Here is a 6,000-nt window from a genome sequence, read left to right as displayed (position 1 = left end):
ATACTGGTACAATGGCAAACAGCAGCCTTACAAGTATTTATTTGTAGGATTTCTATAGCATTTTTTATTCTATAGCATCTTTAATGAACCATTATTCCACAAGAATCATTTAAATTAGAGATAGTACACGGTGGTCTCTTAATATTATAAACATTATATGTGCCCCTAAAATACTGTTCCAAGTACTCAATGTCTTATTCTCAGTGATTATTCCCTTTATTCTTACATAATATAAGTGTAGCAAGCAAGTTTTTTGAAAAAAACTAGAATCAAATGTTTCCTAACTTCATCATCTTTAATTTTCATTCATAAATGTGTTTTAAGTCTAATTGTGGGTCTCATAAGAACAAAACATTGTCCACAGATCTGCTTTCCAGGCTAGTGACTTTCCACAACACTCAACTGTATTTGGCATCTCTAAGCAGTGTTTATCTGTGGAAATCTAGGCATTTCTGGGAAATTACTAAAATATATTTTTTAGCCTATGCTAACCGGGGAGATATTTCAAGGATAGCATATATGTAGCTGCTTCCTGTCAGGCTAGAAATTTCAGTGAAGATCTAAAACTCCTTGTTTCCTATCCATGAGGCGCTTCTGTTTGTATTCTTGGAACTGCAGGGAGGTTATCAGCACCAAAGCTAATGCTGTGCCTTCAGTCACATTCACCCCTAACGAGAGCTCCCCTTCCTCCATGATACTTAACACGTGAGTGACGGGGATCCTGGCGGAAGCCATAGTAGTGCCCACCTCCAAATACATATATCTAACAAACTGGGGGCTCCCAGAAACGCTTGGCAACTTTGTAGGGGACTGACTGATAGGGTTGCCTAGTACAGAATGCCCAGTTAAATTTGAATTTCAGATGAACAATGAATTTTTTTTAGTATAACTATGTCCCATGCAATATTTGGGACACACTTATACTGAAAGAAATCATCCATTGTTTAATGGAACATACTTATACTTAAAATTTATTTGTTATGAGGTGGCTGGGTGGCTCAGTGGGTTGAGCGTTTGACTTCGGCTCAGGTCATGATCTCATGATCTGTGAGTTGGAGCCCTTGTGTTGGGCTCCATGATCAGCATGAGATTCTGCTTGAGACTCTCTCTCTCTCTCCCTCTGCCTCTCTTCCCCTGCTCATATGCTCCCTCTCTCTAAAATTAAAAATAAAAAGTTATTTGTTGTTTATCTGAAATAGAAATTTGAGTGTTGTGTATTTATAATCACTGAATCTGGCAACTCTGGGTTGGAAAGAACAAAGGTCCAGCGAGGTGTGCATTATTACTGTTATTGAATCTACAGGCTGTTGCGGACAGGGAATTATGTCTCACAGTGAATCTGCTATGGACTTCAGAGAACCCTCAGGGGCACTGTGGAACATACAAGGTTCACGTTGAGGTCCTCGTGAAACATATACATACATATATATATATATATATATATAGAGAGAGAGAGAGAGAGAGAGAGAGAGAGAGAGAGAGAGGCACATAATTGTGGACAGCAGTTATCAAAGTAAGGAAAATCTCAGACAACAGTGAGCCACAAATAACTACCTATTTACGATTCTAGAAATGATACATTCTGACTTTTAAGGTGACCTTGGACATTTTGCTTCAAATCCTTTTGGAAAATAATGGGGTTTGGATGGGGGCTGGTCTTACCTCCTAATTGCTTATAGCGATCAGAAAACAAATCTAGAAGGTCTTTTTTACTGATCAAGTTGCAGCACTTAATGAATGCATTAGCTTTCTAGGCTGAAATACTTTTATTTTTAATTACCCAAGAATATTCAAGATGAATGGACACCAAGTTATTTTCTTAATGTCATAACTGTACCTAATAGGTACAAATTTGTTACCTAGTTAAATATGAACAACCTCTCCAACCTAATTTGGGTAATTGCAGGTTGAACATCACTTTGGGAATTGCATTTTCTTATCTGTTTTCTTATTGGTCATGCAAACTAAAAAATATCCAAATACCCACTTTATACCACAGTATGAATGGGATCCAAACATACTTTAATTCTTCAGATGGAATTATATACTAGTATAACTATTGCTACATACTCTACTACATTAAAAAAAGGTCGGGGCGATTTTATCTGTGTATTTTTTGGACCATCACATGCAGTCAGGTAGAGGTGGCATTAGTGTTGTTCAACAAAGCTGCCTGTAGCGCTCTCCTCCAGCCATCTAAGATGCCGAAAGGGAAGAAGGCCAAGGGGAAGAAGGTGGCCCCGGCCCTGGCCCCGGCTGTTGTGAAGAAGCAAGAGGCCAAGAAGGTGGTGAATCCCCTGTTTGAGAAAAGGCCCAAGAACTTTGGCATCGGACAGGACATCCAGCCCAAAAGGGACCTCACACGCTTTGTCAAGTGGCCCTGCTACATCCAGCTGCAGCGGCAAAGGGGTATTCTCTATAAATGCCTCAAAGTGCCTCCTGCAATTAAACAGTTCACCCAGGCCCTGGACTGCCAGACAGCTACTCAGCTGCTGAAGCTGGCCCACAAATACAGGCTGGAGACCAAGCAAGAGAAGAAGCAGAGATTGCTGGCCCAGGCTGAGAAGAAGGCTGCTGGCAAAGGGAATGTCCCCACTAAGAGGCCACCTGTCCTTCGCGCTGGGGTTAACACTGTCACCACCTTGGTGGAGAACAAGAAGACTCAGCTGGTAGTGACTGCACACGACATGAATCCTATTGAGCTGGTCGTCTTTCTGCTGGCCCTGTGTCGTAAGATGGGCGTCCCCTACTGCATCATCAAGGGGAAGGCCAGGCTGGGGCGACAGGTCCACAGAAAGACCTGCATCACTGTCGCCTTCACACAGGTTAACTCAAAAGACAAAGGAGCTCTGGCTAAGCTGGTGGAAGCCATCAGAACCAATTACAATGACAGATATGACGAGATCCGCTGCCACTGGGGAGGCAATGTGCTGGGTCTGAAGTCGGTGGCTCGCATCACGAAGTTGGAGAAGGTGAAGGCAGAAGAACTGGCCACCAAACGGGGCTGAGTGGGCGCTGTTGAGTTTTCCGTACATAAAAGGCTCTTTTCAGCCAGTGCCAATAGGCAAAAAAAAAAAAAAGCTGCCTGTAGAAAGTGGCAGAGTTTGAGTTGGGCTTCCAAGGTGATCCCACTGAAACTTTCTCCTTAAGGTCTGGGTCATGACTGGAGTCAGCCTAGCTCCTGTTTCCATCCTCCTGGGCTCCTCTCCACAGCGACTTTCCTAAGTAGTTTCCAAGGATCTATCTGGCTTTTACCAGGAGTAAAGAAGACATTTGTCAGTTGAATCGGTTACCCTTTGGAGTTGGGTTTCAGGACAACACACTGCAGGTCAGAGACAGTGGATCCCATGCCTTTGGTGTGTTTCAAACCTCTCTATCAAAACTGTATCTTCTTTGATTTCGGTCAGTAGATCTTTAATTGATGGCTGTATGAGTCCATCTTTTTTTATTGGTCCAGCCTGAAGTGTTTTATTTAGTACAGTCAAAATTTCTGAAGGGCGCCTGGATGGCTCAGTCAGTTGAGCATCCAACTCTTGGTTTCGACTCAGGTCATGATCTCATGGTTCATGGGTTCGAGCCCTGCATCGGAGTCTGTGCTGACAGCACGGAGTCTGCTTGGGATTCTCTCTCCCTTTCTCTTTGCCCCTCTCCTGCTTGCTCTCTCTCAAAATAAATAAACTAAAAAAAGGAAAAAAAGGATTTCTGAGCAGCAAAGGTGCTATTCGGTGGTGGAGGTGCAGGCAGAGGAGGAGGGGGAGGGAGTGGAGGCAGAGACAGATGTGGAGTAAGATGTGGCAGCATGAGAGCATGGGAGGAAGTACAACTCAGGATTCTCCAGGGCTGGTTAGGACCAAGGAGGCACATTTGTTAAGTTTCCTGCTCACGTGACACGTTTGACCAGAGCTTAGACAGGTCGGATTTTTCAAGATGGTCCTTCAGGGCTTCCTGGAGTTTGCACAGTTCACTTTCCAAAATGCAAAACCGTTGTTTCAGACTATGAAGTTCTCAGTGGCAGAAGCAGAATGGAAAGATGGGGTCTTTCAGTGCTTCTAAACTCCGGGCCACTGCAGTTCTGGCACCAGCTGTAACCAGACCACACTCTATTTCACTGTATCTTTGATATTGGGAAATTTGAAGTCCCAGTATGATCTTAGACAGCTTCTGCTGAATGTTATCTGTTGAAGCAATAACCACTCTTTCTGGTGAGGGTGGCGGACTGGGAGGTATAATTAGCTTGAACTCAAAGTGAGAGTCTTCTCTCTCTCTTTTTTTTTTTTGGAATAATCTTTTCACTTTGGCTTTTAGCTTTCTTCTTCATTGTGTGAACTTGGGCGTGATTTAAGTCTAAGAGCCTGGGGATTAGAGTCAGGGTAGTGGCCTTTCCCTTGCTATAGTGGCTATACTGTTTTATGCAAGAGTTCCAATTTCTCCACATCTTTGTCAACACATATAATCTTGTGTTTATGATAACGGCCATCCTAATGGGTGTGAAGTGGTATCTCGTTGTGGTTTTCATTTTCACTTCCCTAGTGATTAGTAATGTTAAACATCTTTTCATGTGCTTATTGATCATTTGTCTATCTTCTTTGGAGAAATGTCTATTCAAACACTTTGCCCATTTTTAAAATTTATTCTTTTTAATGTCTGGGGTGGAGGGAAGAGAGAGACTACAAGCAAGGGGCAGGGGCAGAAAGAGAGGGAGACACCAAATCTGAAGTAGGCTCCAGGCTCTGAGTTGTTAGCACAGAGCCCAATGCAGGACCCAAACTCACAGAATGTGAGATCATGACCTGAGCTGAAGTCAGACCCTCAACCGACGAAGCCACCCAGGTGCCCTTACTGTGTCCATTTTTATTTTTTTTAATTTTTTAAAATGTCTTTATTTATATTGAGAGACAGAAAGTGAACTGGGGAGGGGCAGAGAGAGAGACACACACACACACAGAATCCCAAGACAGGCTCCAGGCTCTGAGCTGTCAGCACAGAGCCTGATGCGGGGCTCGAACCCACAGATTGTAAGATCATGACCTGAGCTGAAGTCGGACACTTAACCGACTGAGCCACCCAGGCGCCCCTCTGCCCATTTTTAAATCTGGTTGATTTTCTGGTGGGTTTTGAGCTATACTTCTTATATATTCTTGATATTAATCCTTTATCAGATATATGATTAGCAAATATTTTTTCCCATTTCGTGGGTTCATTTTCCCCCTGCTGATTATGTCCTTTGGTACCTGGTAGCTCAGTTGGTCAAGGGTCCAACTCTTGATTTCGGCTCAGGTCATGATCTCACAGTTCCTGAGATCCAATCCTGCACTGTCAGTTACAGAGCCTGCCTGGGATTCCCTCTCCTCTCCTGATCCTCCCCTGTTCACACTCTCTCTCCCTTTCAAAATAAATATATATATATATTTTAACAAATAAGATTTCAATCAGACTTCTGATACTTCTGTAGGAAGGGGTTAGACTTTTCTGCACCCCCTCCATTCCCCACGCGCCTCCCCACACGCCCACTAGATACTTCAGTTCTCTTTTTTTCTTGTTCACATGAACCTCCAAGAGTCTGGTAACCTCCACGCCATGGAGAAGACAGTATGGAGGCATGGGTAAAGGGACATATATAACCAGATGCTTATTAAGATAATACAATTTCTAGTGCTTATTATCTAATGTACTGCAAAATAAATTCCATACCTCATATATCGGAGGATCTTTCCGTTCTCTCAGTAGTAATGAAGATGGAATAATTTTATGAACACTTTTTTACCATAAAGTGGAGCTGGTCTATTTCAGGAAAATGCCTTTTTTCCTAGTTTTAAGCTTAACAATAATGACCTGCTATAATATGTAGAATGTATAAAATTAAGCATGAAAGTAAACTTAAGGGGAGATGTGGCAAACTTTTAGCAGAATTCCCCTCTGCAAAAGTAGGAAAACTGTGTACCTCTGAATATAAACAACTAATTAGACTTCATTTCTTTCCAAAGCACTCAGTTCAACAGA

The 6,000-nt window shown here is 42.7% G+C and overlaps 2 pseudogenes; one reads left to right on the top strand and one right to left on the bottom strand.

Annotated features, from left to right (window-relative positions):
- The first annotated feature begins 2,195 nt into the window (after positions 1-2,195).
- On the top strand, positions 2,196-3,008 carry LOC115299467 (annotated as a pseudogene).
- A 39-nt stretch (positions 3,009-3,047) lies between these two features.
- Positions 3,048-4,338, bottom strand: LOC115297610 (annotated as a pseudogene).
- Positions 4,339-6,000: the final 1,662 nt, after the last annotated feature.

This window comes from Suricata suricatta, chromosome 8 (assembly GCF_006229205.1).
Source record: "Suricata suricatta isolate VVHF042 chromosome 8, meerkat_22Aug2017_6uvM2_HiC, whole genome shotgun sequence".
Lineage (NCBI taxonomy): Eukaryota > Metazoa > Chordata > Mammalia > Carnivora > Herpestidae > Suricata > Suricata suricatta.
Note: the sequence above shows the minus strand (reverse complement) of the source record. Positions and strands in the feature narration are given on the sequence as shown.